Source organism: Chiloscyllium plagiosum, unplaced genomic scaffold (assembly GCF_037043375.1).
Source record: "Chiloscyllium plagiosum isolate Xiang-an unplaced genomic scaffold, Cpla_swu_hap1 HiC_scaffold_16, whole genome shotgun sequence".
In the NCBI taxonomy this organism is placed as follows: Eukaryota; Metazoa; Chordata; class Chondrichthyes; order Orectolobiformes; family Hemiscylliidae; genus Chiloscyllium; species Chiloscyllium plagiosum.
In genome coordinates this window covers 57,081,302-57,101,800 of record NW_028270154.1, presented here as the reverse complement: position 1 = coordinate 57,101,800, position 20,499 = coordinate 57,081,302, and the positions used below count along the sequence as shown (strand labels likewise).

Sequence of the window (20,499 nt, the reverse complement as noted above, 5' to 3'; positions counted from 1 at the left end):
TACCTCTCCCACATTCTACATTCTTCCTGCCACGTGGGTTCATTAACTTAACATTTAAAAGAAATTAACTTTATCCACCAAAAGTCTTAAAATTTTCTTTCTGCTTAGTGCTGAAACATACTTATTCAAATATCATAGGATGGCACCAAACAAAGAGAGAAACAAGAGTGTACCATTTCTGCTTTCCCTTGGCACGAGGCTGGAAACCTTGTAACAATTTGATTGTCTATTCAATCTGTGCCAGCTATAGAAAAGGACTGGTCTCCAATGATGTGGTGTGTCAAATAGGGATTGAGAGTGTGGTGCTGGAAAAGCACATCAGGTCAGGCAGCATCCGAGGAGTAGGAGAGTCGATTTTTTGGGCAAACGCCCTTCATCAGGAATGAGGCTGAGAGCTGAGGGGGTGGTGAGATAAATGGGAGGGAGTAGGGCTGGGGGGAAGGTAGCTAAGAGTGTGATAGGTAGATGGAGGTGTGGGTAATGGTGATCGGTCAGAGGGGAGGGTGAAGTGGATAGGTGAGAAGGAAGATGAACATGAAGGACAGGTCATGAGGGCAATGCCAAGTTGGAAGGTTGGTTCTAGGATAAAGTGGGGGGAGGAGAAATGAGGAAACTGGTGAAATCCAGTTGATGCCAAGGGGTCAGAGGGTCCTGAGGTGGAAGATGAGGTGTTCTTCCTCGAGGTGTCAGATGGTTAGCGAGTGGCGATGGAGGAGACCCAGGACCTGCATGTCCTTGGTGGAGCGGGAGAGGGAGTTGAAGTGTTCAGCCACAGGGCGGTGGGGTTGGTTGGTGTGAGTGTCCCAGAAATGTTGTCTGAAGCATTCTGCAAGTATGCCATCTTCAATCTGTCCTTCCCACCTATCTGCTCCACCCTCCCCTCTTACCTATCCACCACCTCCACCTACCTATCGCACTCTCAGCTATCTTCCCCCACACCCCCCGTCCCATTTATCTCACCATCACCTCGGCTCACAGCCTCATTCCTGAGGAAGGGCTTTTACCCGTAATGTCGACTCTCCTGCTCTTTAGATGCTGCATGACCTGGTGTGCTTTTCCAGTACCACACTCTCAACTCTAAACTCCAGCATCTGCAGTCCTCACTTATCCCTGTCAAATAGGGATGCTCAAATAAATGAGAAAATTAAATTGATGAATCTTTCAAGTTCACCATCTCTTAATATAGGGGCTCAGAGGGCAGAAGTTTAAGCACTATTGAAATAGATCCAATGTTAGAATCACTTCTGGGTTCCTCTCCCAAACTTCCCCTATAAATTGGCCACATCCATGTCATTCACTTAATTAAAGATGGCAGATACGTTCCTGACAGCCCACAACCTTGGAAGGTCAACAGCCACAGTGGTACAGGTGTCCCCAGTTTGCTCCTGAATGGGAAAGTTTGAACATGTCCCCTTCCAACACCATTTTGAATTAGCCCCCATCCCCCTCCCTGCCTATATTTTTGGTTTGCATTGCCCTTAACAGGCTTTGCATGTAAATTATTCAATTGGAAACATGGACAATTTACTGCCAGTGGTTAATAGATGAAAAATAATTACTTGGGTGATTTGGTAATGAGAAAAAGCAAACATACAGTTTTATGTAAGAGCACTTATGGATAAAGAAAGGAAAGAAAATGGTCTAAATGTGAATTGCATGTGTCGGTTGCGGGATACCAATGTGGCTCATTATTAAGCCACTTAAAGCATGAGCTTACTGCAAATGTTGTGTTGGCTCAGGAATTTAATGTGTCTTGTACAAGTCTAGGGCAGCTCCGTGAGCACTTAAACAAATCTTGGCATGTTTGTCAGCAGCCTTATGGAACTTGATGGAGGAACCTGATATTGGGAAGTTTCAAAAGTTGTCTGAGGAAACTTTACCTGGGCTAGGTTAGGTAAAAACTATGCCAGCTGGTACACCGTTTATATAACCTGTTGGACTTCTATAATATTCCTGGATGACAGAAATTTCCTGATGCCTGCATTCTGTGGATGTGGCATCTATTTTCTGTTCCTAGCTGTCCTTGAGAAGGTGGTAGTGAGCTGCTTTCGTGAACAACTTCAGACCACCTGCTGTGGGTTGACCCACAACGCCATTAGGGAGGGAATTCCAGGATTTTGACCCAACGACAGAGAAGGAACAATGATATATTTCCAAGTCAGAATGGTGAGTGGCTTGGAGAGGAACTTGAAGGTGATGGTATTCCCATAGGTCTATCTTTGTCCTTCAAGATGGAAGTGGTTGTGGGTTTGGAAGGTGCTGTCTAAAGATCGTGTTGTTCTGCAGTGTATCTTGTAGATAGTACACATTGCTGCTACTGAGTGTCGATGGTGGAAGGAGTGGATGTAGTGCCAATCAAGCGGTTGCTTTGTCCTGGATAGTGTCAAGCTTCTTGAGTGTTGTTGGGCCTGCACTCATCCAGGCAAGTGGGGAATATTCCATCACACTCCTGACTTGTGCCTTGTAGATGGTGGACAGGTTTTGGGGAGTCAGGAGATGATTTACTTACCACAGTATTCCTAGCTTCTGACCTGCTCTTGTAGCCACTGCATTTATGTGGTGAGCCCAGTTGAGTTTTTGATCAATGATTATTCCCAAGCTGGTAATACCATTGAATGTCAAGGGGTGGTGGTTAGATGTTCTCTTGTTGGGGATGGTCATAGCCTGGCATTTGTATGGTACGAATGTCATTCGCAACTTATCAGCCAATCCTGGATATTGTCCGGATATTGTTACATTTGAACAAGGACTGCTTCAGTATCTGAGGAGTCGAGAATGATGCTGAACATTGTGCAATCATTGGTGAACATCCCCACTTCTGACCTTATGATGGAGGGACAGTCATTGATGAAGCAGCTGAAGATGGGTTTGGCTTAGGACACTACTCTGACAAACTCCTATGGAAATGTCCTGAGATGACTGACTTCCAACAACCACAACCACTTTCCCAAGTGCGAAGTATGATCCCAGAGATTTTGCCCCTGGATTTCCATTAACTGCAATTTTGCTAGGGCTCCTTGATGCTACATTTGGTCAAATGCAGCCTTGATATCAAGGGCTGTCACTCTCACCTCATCTCTGGAATTTAGCTCTTTGTCCATTTTTGAACGAAGGCTGTAAGAAGCTCAGGAGCTGAGTGGCCCTGGTGGAACCAAATTGGGTGTCACTGAGCAGGTTACTGCTGAGTAGGTACTGCTAGTTAGCACCGTTGATGACACCTTCCATCACTTTACTGATGATCGACAATAGACTGATGGGGCGGTAATTGGCTGGGCTGGATTTGTCCTGCTTTTTATGTAGACATGCTCAGGCAATTTTGCACATCGTCGCGTAGATGCCAGTGTTGTAACTGTATTGGAACAGTTTGGCTAGGGAGTGGTAAGTTCTGGGGCACAAATGTTCATTACTATTGCCGGAATATTGTCAGGGTCAGTAACATTTGCAGCATTCAGTGCCTCCAACCATTTTTTTTGAAATCATGTGGAGTAATCAAATTGACTGAAGACTGATATCTGTAATGCCGAGGACCACGGATGGAGACTGAGATGGCACTTCTAGCTAAAGATTGCTGCAAAAGTTTCAGCTTTGTCTTTTGCATTGATATGCTGGCTCCTTCGATCATTGAGGATGGGGATATTTGTACAGTTTCCTCCTCCAGTGAGTTGTTTAATCATCCACTACCATTCACAATTGGATGTAGCAGGACTGCAGAGCTTAGGTCTGATCCATTAGTTGTGGGATTGCTTAGCTCTGTCTATCACTTTCTGCTTATGTTGTTTGGCATTCAAGTAGTCCTGTTTGTGGCTTCACCAAGTTGACACCTCATCTTCAGGTAAGACTGTTACTGTTCCTGGCATGCCCTCCTGCACTCTCCATTGAATCACTGTTGATCCCGTGGCATGGGGGATAATGGTTGAGTGGGGGATATGCCAGGGCCATTAGGTTACAGATTGTGCTGGAGTACAATTCTGCTGCTGTTGATGGTCCACAGCGCCTCATGGATGCCCAGTCTTGAGTTGCTAGATCTGTTCAAAGTCTGTCCCACTTAGCATGGTCATAGTGCCACACAACATGATGGAAGTCATTCTCAATGTGAAGGTGGGACTTCATCTCCACAAGGACTGTTAGGTAGTTGCTCTTACCAATACTGTCATGTAAAGATGCATCTGCAATTGGCAGATTGGTAAGGAGGAGACCAAGTATGTTTTTTCCCCTTGTTGATTCTCTCACCATCTGTGCAGACCCAGCCCAGCAACTATGTCTTGGAGTGGAAGTTGAAGGTGGCATGTGATCCCATATATCTGCTGTCCTTGTCCTTCCACTTGGAAGTGGTTGTGTTTAAAAGGTGCACCTGAGAATCTTTGGTGAATTCCTGCAGTGTATCTTATAGATAATACACACTGCTGCTACTGAGTGTTGATGGTGGAGGGAATGGATGCTTGTGAATGTGGTGCCAGTCAAGTGGGCTGCTTTGTCCCGGATAGTGTCAAGCTTCTTGAAAGTTGTTGTTCCAGACAAGTGGGGAATATTCCATCACACTCCTGAGTTTGCCTTGTAGATGGTAGACAGGCTTTGTGGAGTTAGGAGGTGAGTTAGTCACTGCAATATTCCTAGCCTCTGACCTGCTCTTGTAGCCACTATGTTTATATGGTGTGTCCAGTTGAGTTTCTGGTCAATGATAACCACAAGGATGTTGATAGTGGGGGATTCACCACTGAATGTTAAGTGTTGGTGGTTAGATTGTTGGTGATGCTCATAGCATGATATTTGTGTGGTGCAAATGTCACTTGCCACTTTTCAGCCCAAGCTTGGATATTGTCCAAATCTTGTTGCATTTAAACATGGACTGCTTCAATATCTGAGGAGTTACAAATGGCGCAAAACATTTGTGTAATCTTAGGCGAACATCCCCACTTCTGACCTTATGATGGAAGGAAGTTCACTAATGATGTTTGGGCCTAGGACACTACCCTGAGGCACTCCTGCAGAAATGTTCTGGAGCTGAGAAGACTGATCTCCAACAACCATGACCATATTCCTGTGAGCCAGGTATGACTCCAACCACCAGACAGTTTGCCCCTGATACCCATTGATTCCAGTTTTGCTGGGGTTCTGTGATGCCAAACTCAGTGAAATGTGGTATTAACATGAAGGGCTGTCACTCTCACCTTACCTCTGGAATTCAGCTCTTTCATCCATGTTTGAACCAAGGCTGTAATGAGTTCAGGAGTTGATGGTCCCTGGCGGAACCTAAACTGAGCATCACTGATCAGGTTATTGCTGAGCAGATGTTGCTTGATAGCACTGTTGGTGGCACCTTCCATCACTTTACTGATGATTGTGAGCAGACTAATGGGGTGGTAATTGGTCAGGTTGGAATTGTCCTGTTATTGGGATTTGCTACAAAAATAAAAGTACAACTGACGTTCAGGAGAAGGGTCACTGGACTCAAAATATTAACTCTGCTTTCTCTCCATAGATGCTCCAGACCTGAGTTTCTCCAGCAGTTTCTGTTTTTGTACCACAGTTTTGCTGTTTTTGATATTTAGTAGCCCCAGAATATTAGTTGGAGCTTGCATAACATGAATACAGACTAGTCTTAACAAGTATAGGTGTTGGATTTGTATAGGGTTCAGCAGTCTTGTTTCAATATTGAAATGAAGCCAACATTTATTTTAGACAGTCATCAGGTTCACTTAACAAAAAAGGCTTCATTTATTAATTTGGTGGAGGTCCAAATCCCCTTGTAGATTGGGTGTGAGCTTCTGCACTGCTGAATCTGTCATTGTGAGGGTTGAACTTAGGCTCCACCAAATCTAAACATTGTAGTCAAGATCCCAAACTTTGAGATGGGGTGGTGGTGGTGGGTGGGGGGGGGGGGGGGGGGGGGGGGGGGGGGGGGTGCTCATGTGATTAAGACAGCAGGCTTTAGGAAACAGACCATGAAATAAACCTCTACAGTCAATACAGGAGGAATAATTCTCAGTATCTTTCTTACAAATGAAGTTAGAAGGTGCACTGCAACAACTTCTTCAATCAAGGTTCTCCACCCACAACCTCTTTTAGCTGGAAGAATAATGGCAGCAGGTACATGAGAACTCTAACACTTTCAAGTGCCCCCCTACATCACGTACCCATCCTGATAGACTGGACATTGACAACAGTAGTTCAAGAGGTTGACTTAACACCACCATCTTCTCGAGATTATGGATGGGAGATAAATGCCAATCTTGCCAATGATGCCCACGTTTCATGAACAAATTTTTAAAAAGCTTCTTAATGAATAGATTTCTTGGAACCTTATACCAGATATATGTAATTCTATACAATTAGTTATTTGAATGCAAGATTCAAACAATTATGCAACTATACTTTGCACAGACATGGCTGAAATTTAAGGAAGCACCAAATGTCCTGATTGAATACAAGATCCCTACAGTGTGGAAAGAGGCTATTTGGATCATCTGGTCTGCACCAACCTCTAACCCGACCCAGTTTCCCCACCCTCTTCCTGAAGTCCACATTTTACCACGGCTAATCCACCTAGCCTGCATATTCCTGGACAAAACAAGGCAATTTAGTATCACCAATTCACTTAACCTTTTGACTGCGTGAGAAAATCAGAGCAATAACTGGAAATCCATACAGACATGGGGAGAATGTCTATGTGGAGACTGCACAGTCATTCAAGGTTGGGATTGAACTAGGGTTCCTGACGCTGTGAGACAGTGGTGCTCACCACTGAACTACCATGTTGCGCTAACATTTTGAATATTATGGATGAGCTTTTATATTTTATTCCATAACAATAATGAAGAAGTACATGCCATTATAGTGTACAGACAAGCAGCGCATGGAACATTAAGGAACCCATACAATACACAAAGTTTCACGTGGGATAGTTTAAAAATACTCATCAAAATTACAGTTATATATTATCTCTAATTTAAATACAAGTTTATCTGGTGTTAAAAATAATTCAAACTAAATGACAGACTTAGTGTGTTGTATTCAATGGAATTGAACATTCCTAATGGCTGTTTTCCTGCCCTTTCCCCATAACCATTGATTCCCTGACTGATCAAGAAACTGCCTAGCTCAGCCTTAAACAATTACAAGGACTCTGTCTGACAGGTATCTATGGCAAGGAGTTCCAGAGACTCATAACCTTCTGAGAGAAGAAATTCCACCTCATCTCAGTCTTAACTGGTGCTCCTTTATTCTGAGAGTATGCCGTTTCACCTAGACTGTCTCATGAGGGGAAACATCCTCACAGCACTTACCCTGTCAAGCCCCTTAGGATTCCTGTACGATTCAATCAGATCACCTCCCATTCTTCTAAATTTCAATGAGTAGAGTCCCAATCTGTTTACAATTTGCTCATAAGATAAGCTCTCCATACTGGGGATCATCCCAATGAACCTTCCCTGAGCTGCTTCCAATGAAATAATAGCTTTCCTTAGAAAAGGGGACTAAAGCTGCTTATAGTAATCCAGTTGTGGTCTCACCAGCATCTTGTACAGCTATGGGAAATGTTGGAAAATCAGCTTTAAGTAAAAATAAATTTTAGAATTTACTGTCTAGAGCTAATGTTTTCCAGAAAACAGCTCCATGAATCAATTGTCATTAAGTGCCCTGACAAAGGCAATAACACGCAATTTTTCAGAGGCTGAGCTTTTTGAGCAGAAAATGTTCTGAGCAGTTTGGGCTGGACTCAAAACATTAGCTGCTTCTCTCTCCACAGATGCTTTCAGACCTGCTGAGTTTTTTTTCCACATTTGCTATATGTGTTTGGCAAATAATAGAGCTGGTTATAGCTACAATGTCTATTGAAGCTGTCCAAAAAACATGTCTTAGAGAAAAACAGAGTAGTGATTTCGATACACTGCTTAAAGATGGCAGAAAATATGAAGCAGTTGGAGCCAGAGAACAACATCTGCAAGTATGAAGTGCATTTACCAGTCGTGGTTCAGTAGCCAGGACGCTGAAAACAAGAAAGCTGTGTGTGATGTGTAGTCTGTTGTTTCCATTGTGGACCTGTCCTTCTTACCAAGGTCTTTGCAAGTCAGTGGCACACATGGACATACAGCTGGCCTTAGCAAAACGTCTCACTTCAAAGATCCGACCAGAGGTTACAAAACAAAAACACAAGTTGTATGCTGGCTGCAACTGCAGAATTGTACCAGAGAACAACAGAAATATAAGCACATACATGAGGTTAACAGAAAGGCTGATCAGGGCACAGATTCAGAGTGAAAGAAGCTTCAATTTAAATGTAAACAAATCTTCCACATTATGAATGTGACTCATTGTATGGATGAAGTCCAACAGTTAGAAACTTTGCCACTAATAACGTCATATGCCTGAAGAAATTTGGCACATATTCAAGACAAAAGTTAACTTGGGAACTTATGAACACATCCTACTCGTCAGAATTATGAAAGATAGGAACCTGGATCACTGAGTCAACAGCATAATTACTTGTAAATAATGCAACATTTATTCTGTGCATTGACACATCAACAAAAAAATGCACCTATGGAAATTTTGCATGGAAATTACAAGATTTTCACTTACAAGTGGACCAACAATAGCAGAATAGCCAGCTTGCATACATCTAAATAACAAGATCACCAAGATAGCAAGTGCAGAAGATATCAAGAAGTCTTGCATTGAGTCAGTTATGGTCTTAGAACAATTATACCTCGATAGATTCGATGCAAGGGCAAGCTTCAAAGATGAATTGTGCCTCGGAGAAGATGCAATTCTATCAACTGACCCTTTCTGAAAGTGTGCAGTTATATAGAAGAGAAGCCTAAGAAAGCTTTAGATGAAATGGAACGTCATGGCATAATCCATCATATACATTCGCACACAGACTGGTGCCAAACTATTACGTGTATGCTGAAGAAAGACGGTACAATCAGAGTGTATTTGGATCCAAGACATCTAATCCTTTCTTTAAAGAGATACAAAATTCCACACAAAACTCCAAAATTGGAGGAACTAACCTCAAATTCACTGTAGCTAAATTCTTCCTCAAGCTGGATGCTAAACACCGATACTGGTCAGTTCACTTTGCAAAAGAATCTCAAGAAATCACAACTTTTAGAACATAATTTGGAAGATATTACTTCCTGAGACTTGCAGTCTATCTGTCAATCAGGATCTGTTCCAGCATCATATGGAGAGAATTACAGAAAATACTTCTGGATATGTGTGCATTGCTGATGATATTGAGCAGATGGACACAATTTTAAAAAATCACAACCCAGACCTACGCTCACTAAAGTGTTCTGAAAATTGTGATGCCAGTTCTCATAAAAAAAAAAGACACTGTGCAAAGTGAAAATAAACCTTATGAAACAGTGAACCGCGCAATGTCCAATATAGGCCAACAATTTATTTCAGGTCTATAATTCTATCTGCTTTAAATTGGATTTACAAGCAGGATCCTATAACTGCCCCTCCCTTTTGTCCTCTCACACCATTGTTATAAACACAATGATGGTGCATTCCTTAGATAACTCTATTGAATATTCTCTATTGAATTGTGCCAAAGGACACTAATACTTAAAGAAGAAATGATCATTGTGTTTGAGTTTTTTTATTGTATTGTTCACTGCCAGCAAACTTGCACTTAGAAAACAGATAAAGTCTTGAAAAATATTATGGAGTCTGATCTTCAAAGAGATAGATTTTGAAATACTAACTGATAAAGGACTCAAGAAGATGACAAATAACATCAAAACATATGTGTCCAGTGTTAAAATAACAGTTAGTAGCACTTGCAATGTCATCTGCAAGTCATTTAAAGGGTGGTGGTGATACATTGAGCATTTTATGGTCAGACTCGGTTCATAGAGAACAGCTGTTTGTTAAAACACACATGCAAGTTCACCACAAAAAAGACTGAAGGAAATTCAGCAACTTCCAATGGTTCAGGGGGAATTTTGTCACTCTTTAGGTACAGCGAAGAGGAAATAGGGCTGGAGACCCTTTAGTCCATTTCACTGTTCCCACGGGTTATCGCAGAATCCTTGAAGAAACCTGGCACAAATTCGGCTCAGCCACAGAGCTCATTGAGAGGCAGGAACTAAACCCGGGTTCCTGGCGCTGTAAGGCAGCAGCGCTAACTAAAGAGCCACCGTGCCATCCTTAATTCAAAACCTTTAACTTCAGTGAGGTCTATTTTGACATCTTGTAGGCTTTTCTCATGTGATGCGACGAGTTCCTGATTATTGATTGTTAAACACCTCATTAATGTTCCAACTCGCAATGAGTAGCAATCTTAATCAAACTCGCTGTACAAACTGACAAACCGTGAGGAAAGTGGAAATGGCAGACCACAGCAGCTTCTTGGCGGGTTCAACTTGCCATTTGCTCCAAAAGACAGTTGGACAGTGTACACTCAGGGATACACACCCAGCTCGTGGACTAGACTAGGCTGCACCTCCAGGGTTCTTTATTCATTGTCATTGTGTTTATTCAATCCGAGCATAGCTGGATGCTCCCAACACCCCCACCTTGCATTGCCTTGCCTTTTTGTACTTTACCCCAGCCTGAGATTCGAGGATCATACCACTACTAATCCTCGATACTATTTTGTGCCAAAAAGAAAACCAGGAAGCTTGCCATGCATGTCAGCAAGCTTCAGTTCAGTCACCAAAAGAGAAAATGCTGGACAATCTCAGCAGGTCTGGCAGCATCTGTAAGGAGAGAAAAGAGCTGACGTTTCAAGTCTAACTGACCCTTTGTCAAAGCTAAAAAAGGGGGAAATAGGGAGGTATTTATACGAGGCTGAGAGAAGGTGAGTCATGGCTCCAGAAGCAAAGGTACCAATAAAGAGGTGAAATTGACTGTGCATGGAGAGATTATAGGGAGAGGAGCTGTGAATGACCAAGGCTGAAGCCAGTGCTATGTGACAAAATACGTGGGAGATGTCAAGGAGCTCAGCCTTCTTTAAGGGAATCCCAACACACTAAGTAATGACTGCCCTTGATACCATTGCAGTTCTTGCTCAAAACAGTCAGAGTCAGGATGCTCTGATTGTAAGGGGTGAGGTACCAAATAATGACAATACCCCACTTACCTTGACTTTTTCTGCTCTAGTGTGGTCTATTTTTCTCTTGGAATGAGAGAAAGGCAGACACTATAGAAGGTGAAAGTGGCTGACATAGCAATTACTGTTAGTGCAGGTGGGGAGTTTTCCTGAGTGTGTGAGTGGGCAGCACAGAGGACATGTAGAGTTAGGGTGTTAACCTTTAGAGTGGGTGAGGGCAAGTGGAGAAAATGCTGCATAATAGTGAGAGTGGTAGAGCATGAGCCTTAGTGGGAGGTGGGTGCAGTAGCAGAGATAAAGTGAGTGAGAGGTCATAGAGTCATAGAGATGTACAGCATGGAAACAGACCCTTCGGTCCAACCTGTCCTTGCCGACCAGATATCCCAACCCAATCTAGTCCCACCTGCCAGAACCCGGCCCATATCCCTCCAAACGCTTCCTATTCAAATACTCATCCAAATGCCTCTTAAATGTTGCAATTGTACCAGCCTCCACCACATCCTCTGGCAGCTCATTCCATACATATACCACCCTCGGCATGAAAAAGTTGCCCCTTAGGTCTCTTTTATATCTTCCCCCTCTCACCCTAAACCTATGTCCTCTAGTTCTGGACTCCCCGACCCCAGGGAAAAGATTTTGCCTACTTATCCTATCCATGCCCCTCATAATTTTGTAAACCTTATAAGGTCACCCCTCAGCCTCCGACGCTCCACGGAAAACAGCCCCAGCCTGTTCCTGTAGCTCAGATCCTCAATCCTGGCAACATCCTTGTTAATCTTTTCTGAACCCTTTCAAGTTTCACAACATCTTTCCGATAGGAAGGAGACCAGAATTGCACGCAATATTCCAACAGTGGCCTAACCAATGTCCTATACAGCCGCAACATGACCTCCCAACTCCTGTACTCAATACTCTGACCAATAAAGGAAGGCATACCAAATGCCTTCTTCACTATCCTACCTACCGGTGACTCCACTTTCAAGGAGCTATGAATCTGCACTCCAAGATCTCTTTGTTCAGCAACACTCCCTAGGACCTTACCATTAAGTGTATAAGTCCTGCTAAGATTTGCTTTCCCAAAATGCAGCATCTCGCATTTATCTGAATTAACCTCCATCTGCCACTTCTCAGCCCATTGGCCCATCTGGTCCAGATCCTGTTGTAATCTGAGGTAACCCTCTTTGCTGTCCACTACACCTCTAATTTTGGTGTCATCTGCAAACTTACTAACTGTACCTCTTATGCTCGCATCCAAATCATTTATGTAAATGACAAAAAGTAGAGGGCCCAGCACCGATCCCTGGAGCACACCACTGGTCACAGGCCTCCAGTCTGAAAAACAACCCTCCACCACCACCCTCTGTCTTCTACCTTTGAGCCAGTTCTGTATCCATATGGCTTGTTCTTCCTGTATTCCATGAGATCTAACCTTGCTAATCAGTCTCCCCTGGGGAACCTTGTCGAACGCCTTACTGAAGTCCATATAGATCACATCTACTGCTCTGCCCTCATCAATCTTCTTTGTTACTTCTTCAAAAAACTCAATCAAGGTTATGAAACACGATTTCCCATGCACAAAGCCATGTTGACTATCCCGAATCAGTCCTTGCCTTTCCAAATACATGTACTTCCTGTCCCTCAGGATTTCCTCCAACAACTTGCCCACCACCGAGGTCAGGCTCACCGGTCTATAGTTCCCTGGCTTGTCTTTGCCGCCCTTCTTAAACAGTGGCACCACGTTTGCCAACCTCCAGTCTTCCGGCACTTCACCTGTGACTATCGGTGATACAAATATCTCAGCAAGAGGCCCAGCAATCACTTCTCTAGCTTCCTACAGAGTTCTTGGGTACACCTGATCAGGTCCTGGGGATTTATCGAGAAGATGGTGGCACTCACGCTGGCAGAATGGAGAAAGTCAGTGATCTTCTTCCTATAGTATTAGGTATTTCTCCAGGCATTAAGACTGTTTCAACATAGGTGGCAACCTCTGGTGTTGTGGCCTCCACTGCCATTCTGAATTGACAGTACTTATTAGGGTGCACAATGGCTTTTTAAATATAGCACAGGTGCCAGGGATGTTGGTCAACTCCAGGATCTGCAGTGAGTAGTGAGTTGCTCGGGAGCATGTGTGAGAAGATGAGTTAGAAATCAGATATGATGTTCATCTTTAGGGTGGCAATTGCAATTAATGTTGCAAGTTCAGTCAGATACTGCAGGAAAATTCGCTCAGCCTCACAGTGAGAAGAATTCCATGAAATGCAACACAATGCACACTTAGCCAAAACTGTAAGATTTAGCCCATACTTCTGTTTCATGTCATAAGAATGTAAAATATATTTGGCAGATGTTCTCAAGTGGGCCTTCAAACAAGAACAGTTATAATATGAAAAAGTAATAAGTTTTCTATCCAATTGTCATTTAGTTCATGTCATAATAGGAGCATTGACAGCACTAGTGGATAAATTTACTTAAATACTCTACAAACAATTGATTCATCAGCTGGTATGCTGAATGGAGCTTTAACTATATTTAAAAAACATTGTACAACCTTGTAGCTTCAAAAATCCTAAAGGGTCAAGTTTTCCTTAGTCATCAATTCATGTTTATAATCCTGCATGTACCATGTGTAACATTGTTGTGTACACAGTGCAATTCATTTTCTTCCAAAGATAAAAGGAAAGGGTACGCTGGATCATTAAAGGTACAGAATAAGCAATTATTCCTCATTGTAAAGACAACTTAAATTCTATTCATCTTGGTGCATGCTCACTAAGTGAGAAGCAAAAAGCCTATGAATTAAGACAGGAAGCCCCTGAAACACAAAGACTGAGTGACCAATCCTGAATCATCTGCTGCTGCCTTTATTCCCATGAAATATAATCTCCTATATCAGAAATGATCTAGCCATGGGGAAAGGATTTACCAGGTTTGACATTTCCCTATCTTAGCCCAGGTAGCCAGGATACAGGGGAAAGCAGAAATACTGTGCTCCTGATCTATTTCTTGGCCTGTAATGACAATAAAATCATGATATTCCTGTCAAAAAGTAGGTATTGTGAAGACTAGATTTCTGAAATAAAAACAGAAACAACATTGTCTGAGTGATAGGAAACAGACAGTAATGGTGAATGGATCCTTTTGGGCTGAAGGAAGGTTTGTAGTGGAATTCTTCCGGTATTGACATTGGGAGCCTTGCTTTTCCTGATATATATTAATGATAGAGATCTTGGTGACTGGGGACAATTTAAATGTTTGCACATAGACACAGAACTTGGAAGCATTATAAACAGCAAGGAGGATAGTATGGAACTCAGGCTTTTGCCCGAAACGTCGATTTTCCTGCTCCTCGGATGCTGCCTGACCTGCTGTGCTTTTCCAGCACCACTCTGATTTAAACTCTGGCTTCCAGCATCTGCAGTCCTCACTTTTGCCTAGGAGCCAGATGAAGCTCAATGTAGAGAAGTGTGAGGTAATGCACTCTGGTTGGAAGGACATTGAAAGACAATATAACATAGGGAGAATAATTCTGACCTGGTGTATACATACAGAAACCATTGGAGGTGGCAGAAAAGGTGGACAAATTAGTCAATGAAGCTTACAGTGTTCTCTGCTTTATTGACAGGGGCAGGAAACACAAGAGTAAGGAGGTTTTGTTGAACTTGTACAAGACACTCGTTAGTCCTCAGCTGGAGTACTGTGTACAGTTGGTGGTGCAACATTATAGGAAGGCTGTGAAGGCATTTGAGAGAGTGCAGAAGTGATTTGTAAGAATGGTTCCAGGAATGAAAAACGTTAGTTAAGGGGATATATCGAAGAGGTTGGGATTGTTCTCCTTGGAGAGAAGACGACTGAGAGGAGATTTGATAGAGCTTTCCTAAATTATGAGCAGGCTGATTAAAATAGATAGAGGTATGCTGCTCCCACTCATAAAAGAACAAAAAATGAGAGGGCATAAATTTAAACAAAGCAAAGGTGATGTGAGAGAAAATAACTTATTCCCACAGCAGGTAGTTAGGATATGGAATACATTGCCTGGAACTGTGGTGGAGGCAGATTAAATGGGGACATTCAAGATTACTCAGACAGAAATGGGGTACAGAGAAACGTGGAAAGGGCAGGAAATTGACGCTAGGTAACAGAAGCAGGGGAGGCAAATGGGTGGAATAGCCTCCTTCTGCACTGTAACGATCTGTAGGAGTGAAACAGAATTAATGTTTCAGATCAATGACCTTTGGTCAGTATTGTTCTGATGACATGCACTTGAAGCAGCAACTCTAAGTGATTAGAAATTGTCATTGGCTTGAGGCTGCTGAGGTACTCATCCCAGCATGTGGCCATACCTGCACAGGTCCAGCAGATACTGGCATAGGTTCCCACCTTTATTATTTAAACAAGAGAACTCTGTCCAAACCTTGGTGCGGCCGTTGGATCAGTGGTTAAGATTCCTGCCACTTACATCAAAAACATAGGTTTCAAAGGATCATGGAAGACAATTATCTCATGGACCCAGTATAGAAAAAGATTTCTGCCATGCCATAAGGTGTCTAAATAAAGTTGCATGAGTTATAAAGGACTGTTTTTAGACACTAAGTTCTAAATGTACAATGGTTTAAAACAAATTTGGTAGCAAATTATTTTAAAGAATGATTGTTAACATTGCTTCCGTCTTATCCAAGAGTGCACTTGTCAGAGATGTTACATGCTGTCAGCTATTAGCACTTGAAGAATGGCTGAATTTATGGTAACTAGAGAGAATAAGGCTTGAGGAAGGATATATGAACATCTGAAACTGAAGTTGTATCAATAGAGGGAATATTTAGTTAGGAAATACAATGAACTGCAGTAGTGTGAGAAAGGTAAACAGAGAAGATATTAAACATTTACTTAAAAACAATTGAGGCGACTGGTTGTACAGACTGTGGAATGAAATTGGTTTAAAAAGAAATTAATTGACCTGTTCAGACATGTTATAACATATCCCCTGGGCAGGTGTGACTTGAATCTAGACCTGCTTGGTGCAAAAACAAGAACACTACCAACGTATCACTAGACCCCCCGTGAAGTTAGGCTGTGCTAGCTGCACAAAAACAGGCTCACGGTGTTAAAACAGTCAATTTTCCACTGTTAGTTTTTATTTTGCATTAACTTTGAAAATAATGGCAAGAATTTTAGTTCCGGTTGAAATGAAAGTGACAGTGATATTGTGGCTAAATCTTCAAAAACAGTTTAAGCTATTGTTCTGCGAGCTTCAGTTGAAAGATCAAATTTTGCTTCTTATTCATGACAAGCTGTTTCGTGATCATGGTGTAGATCTCTGAAGTGTGCTTTAAGATATCATGGTTCTGAGACATTAAGCTGAGCTTGAGCTGCACAGGCTTGAAAAGACAAAATTATTTCCAAGATTGCATCATCACAGTAATTCCAAACTGAGTTTTCAATTGCTCAAAGCTATCAGATCCAACATTCAACTATTTTCCTTAGATGAGGGAAGTACTTTTGACACTGATTTTATGGCAACAAATAGTTGTTCTTTCACTCTTTTAATAGATTTGCTCAAGCAAGAAAATGTAATATTTATTCTTCTTCATTTACAGGATGTAGCCAATATTTATTGTCCACCCAAATGCCCAAGTGTCAAGCATGTTGCTGTGGATCTGGACTTACATATGCGCCAGACCAGGTAAGGATGATTGTTTCCTAACATAAGTGAACCAGACATGTCTGTCCCCCAGCAATCAGCAACAGTTTCATTGCCATTGTTAAACTTTTAGTTCCAGTGTTTTATTAAATTATCGAATTCAAATTTCAACATCTGCCGTGGCAGAATTTGAACCAACATTCCCAGAACATTACCTGGGTCTCTGAAATGATAAATCTAACAATAATATCACTAAGCCATTGCCTCACCATAACATGCACTGAAATATCATTGTACATTATCTAAAATTCAGAATAACGATTGGTTCTCAAATACATGGCAATGGGATCAAAAGATGGTAAGTACTGAAAAGATTAGATTACTTCCAGTGTGGAAACAGGCCCTTCAGCCCAACCAGTCCACACTGACCTGCCGAAGTGCAACCCATCCAGACCCATTCCCCTACATTTACTCCTTCACCTAACACCAGGGACAATTTAGCATGGCCAATTCACCTAACCTGCACATTTTTGCACTGTAGGAGGAAACCAGAGCCCCTGGAGGAAACCCACGCAGACACGGGGAAAATGTGCAAACTCCACAGAGTCAGTCGCCTGAGGCGGGAATTGAACCCGGATCTCTGGTGCTGTGAGGCAGTAGTGCTAATCACTGTGCCACCCATAAGGTTGTTCTTTTGATTTTTTTGATCCTGAATCAAAATCTCAGATATTTCAAAGTGTTTTACAAAATGATGGATTTGTTTGGTTCATTGGGTTGCCCCTTTCTGAAATACACTCAACAATGTTCTGTGTATAAATACTATTTAACTCCTGATACCCAGTAGCTGGAGGAGGAGAATGGAAATTGATTTTTACCTAGTTTTGGATTTAAATGTATTTATGAAAACTAAAATGTTACAAATGTACAGCTCCTAAATCTACCATCATGTCAATAATGTTACTTTACAAACATTTTTAATTAACTTGGTTGGACATGGGTAGCACGGTGGCTAACACAGTTGACTCACAGTGCCAGGGCCTTTGGGTGACCATCTGTGTGTGTTTCCTCTGAATGCTCTGGTTTCCTCCCACAGTCCAAAGATTTGCAGGTTTGAATACTTGGCCGTTCTAAATTGCCCATAATGTCCAGGGATGTACAATTAGTCGGATTAGCTCGGGGAAATGCAGCATTACAGGGATAGGGTAGGAGGTTGGGTCTGGGTAGAATGCTGTTTGGAGGATCGGTGTGGACTCGATGGGTTGAATGGCCTGCTTCCACACTGTAGGGATTCTGAGTTACCATAAAATTCCAAGATGGTACTTGAGCAGTAGTAGGAATATTACCATAGTGCTACTAGAAACATGCTCAAAAAAAGGTAATCCCTCATGAATCAGTGGATCCTTGGATAGTGGCCATGCTAATCTTCCATGTACTCTTCCATTTTCTATATATTTGCTACTAAAACAAGCGTTTTTCTTTTTAATATTCTCAATTCCATTCTGAATCCTTGGATAGTGGCCATGCTAATCTTCCATGTACTCTTCCATTTTCTATATATGTGCTACTAAAACAAGCGTTTTTCTTTTTAACATTCTCAATTCCAGCCATAGGCAACTGTCTGTGTGGAGTTTGCACATTCTCCCCATGTCTGCGTGGGTTTCCTCCCACAGTCCAAAGATGTGCAGGTCAGGTGAATTGGCCATGTTAAATTGCCCATAGTGTTATGTGCATTAGTCAGGGGTATATATAGGGTAGGGGAATGGCTCTGGGTGGATTACTCTTCGGAGGGTTGGTGTGGCCTTGTTGGGCCAAATGGCCTGTTTCCATACTGTAGGGAATCTAAGCTAGTTTCCAGCATTTAGTCCACATCACTTTAAGCCAGTTCTGTATCCAAATGGCTTGTTCTCCCTGTATTTCATGTGATCTAACCTTGCTAACTGGTCTACCATAATCTTGATGACTAAGATTGTCTGCTTCTGTTACTGTAACACCACCTGAACCTATAACTGCCAGAGTTCAGCTGCTATCAAAACCCTTAGCCATGCATTTGATATTGAAATGTTTGACTATTCTAAAGGACTCCTGGATGAATTACAGTCCCCCAATCTTCATAAATCTAAGTTTATCCAAAACTGTCTTGCTTGTAGGCCAACTCACAGCATGTACCACTCACCTATGATCAATATGTTCATTAACCTATGTGGAGTCCTGGTTTAGCAACATCTTTAAATTCTAAATTTTATTTCCAAATTCTCCCATGATGTGACACTCCCCCCACCCCCCCATCTCTGTAACCACGTCCAGTTCTACAACATTCCAAAAAAATTACTACACTCCTCCAATTCTGGCCTCTTGTCTATCCCTAATTTTAATCACTTCACAACTGGTGGCTGTGCTTTCAGCTGCCAAAACCATAAGCTCTGGAATTCCTGTACTAAATATCACAGCCTTTCTTTAAGAGGCTTATTAAAGCCTATCTAATTGATCAAGCTTTTGGTCATCTGCCCTCATATCTCTTCATGGGCTCAATGTCAGATTTTGTTTGACGATGTTTCTGAGAAGTGCCTTAGGATATTTTGGTATGTTAATGGTGTTTTATAAATGTAATTTGCTGTTTTGGTCATATAATGTCTTGATCCTAATCATAATTTCTACGGTACTACAGCTTTCCTAATCTTTTGTGGAAGAACACATTTGCTTTTATTTGCAAAGCGCAACAAATGGTGAGACATGAGACAAGCAGCATTGGAAGAATCTGAGGAAAAACAGGAAATGAGTGCAATGTGAATTTTATATTCAGCTGCATCACTGGGTGAGAGGGGAAAAGGACTGAAAAAGACTTATAATCTTTTTAGCATTGACAGAGGCATTAACATCCCCTTTTCTGAAGCCCTGCTGTTTAAAAGCACCAACTTGTTCTATGTATGATGACCAATTTTGGTTTTCACTCACTTTAGCCATGAATGAAAGTTATATTTTGATTTTCTGTTTTCCATGCCGTCTTTGTTCTTCTTCAGAAGGTGGCCATGGAACTAAATCTTTCCAGATTTTAGCTAAACATCCATTCTTGGAAGTTTGCTGTGAGCCCAAGTGATCTTTCTCACGCATTTATCTCCTGCTCACCTCATCAAGTACATATCCTTCCTCTACGTTCACTGTTGCAATGCAGTATTATGTTCAGCAGAGTTGAAGTGGTCACTGGGGCTGAGCCTTCCCAGATTTCGATAAGTGGTTGCCTTATTTAAACCTCACTGCATCTTTCCATTCACTGTAGGCCTGGAACCGCTTTCAGTGATTTGCTGTGCAATTTCATACAACATAGATGGAGAGGCAAGTTGGCAAACCACTTTACAAACAGGAGGTGGAAGTTAGGTTGGATTGGAAAGGAGGATTATCCTAAATCCCCAGGTTTGACAGAGGAAACTGTCAGTCTGGTGTGAAATAGCCATCCACGTCAATTCAGTGTCCATACTCTGGAGGAACATGCAACAAAGGCGATAGGTTTAGACAGTGGATTTGGATCAGCTCAGGCTTGGAGGGCCGAAGGGCCTCTTCCTGAACTGTAAATTTCCTTTGTTCTTTTGTTCTTTGTTCAAAGAATACAATTTTATGGCTGGAGAGAAGGTGCACAAAGAGGGAGATCAACATTTAAACTTAAATTTTGAGAGGTTCATTCAGCAGTCTGATAACAGCAGGAAAGTAGCTGTTCTTGAATCTGTTAGTATGTGTTACTGGTAAGTCATTGGAGCAGCCGTGCAGCTATCAGAAGCTTGTCCATCCTCAGTCAGGAAAGTTGCCA

General features: G+C 42.1%; 1 protein-coding gene, 1 long non-coding RNA gene and 1 pseudogene across 2 annotated transcripts in view; 1 reads left to right on the top strand and 2 right to left on the bottom strand.

Moving 5' to 3' along the window:
• Window positions 1-20,499, bottom strand: part of neurl1b (neuralized E3 ubiquitin protein ligase 1B) — a 498,938-nt gene that overhangs the window by 133,912 nt on the left and 344,527 nt on the right. The gene's annotated exons all lie outside the window — the stretch shown is intronic.
• Window positions 16,558-20,499, top strand: part of LOC148147550 (uncharacterized) — a 71,463-nt gene continuing 67,521 nt past the window's right edge. Inside the window, exon 1 of the long non-coding RNA XR_015759656.1 lies at window positions 16,558-16,742. This is a non-coding gene — a long non-coding RNA (uncharacterized LOC148147550). The remainder of the gene's footprint in view (window positions 16,743-20,499) is intronic.
• Window positions 18,068-18,167, bottom strand: LOC122557007 (U6 spliceosomal RNA; annotated as a pseudogene).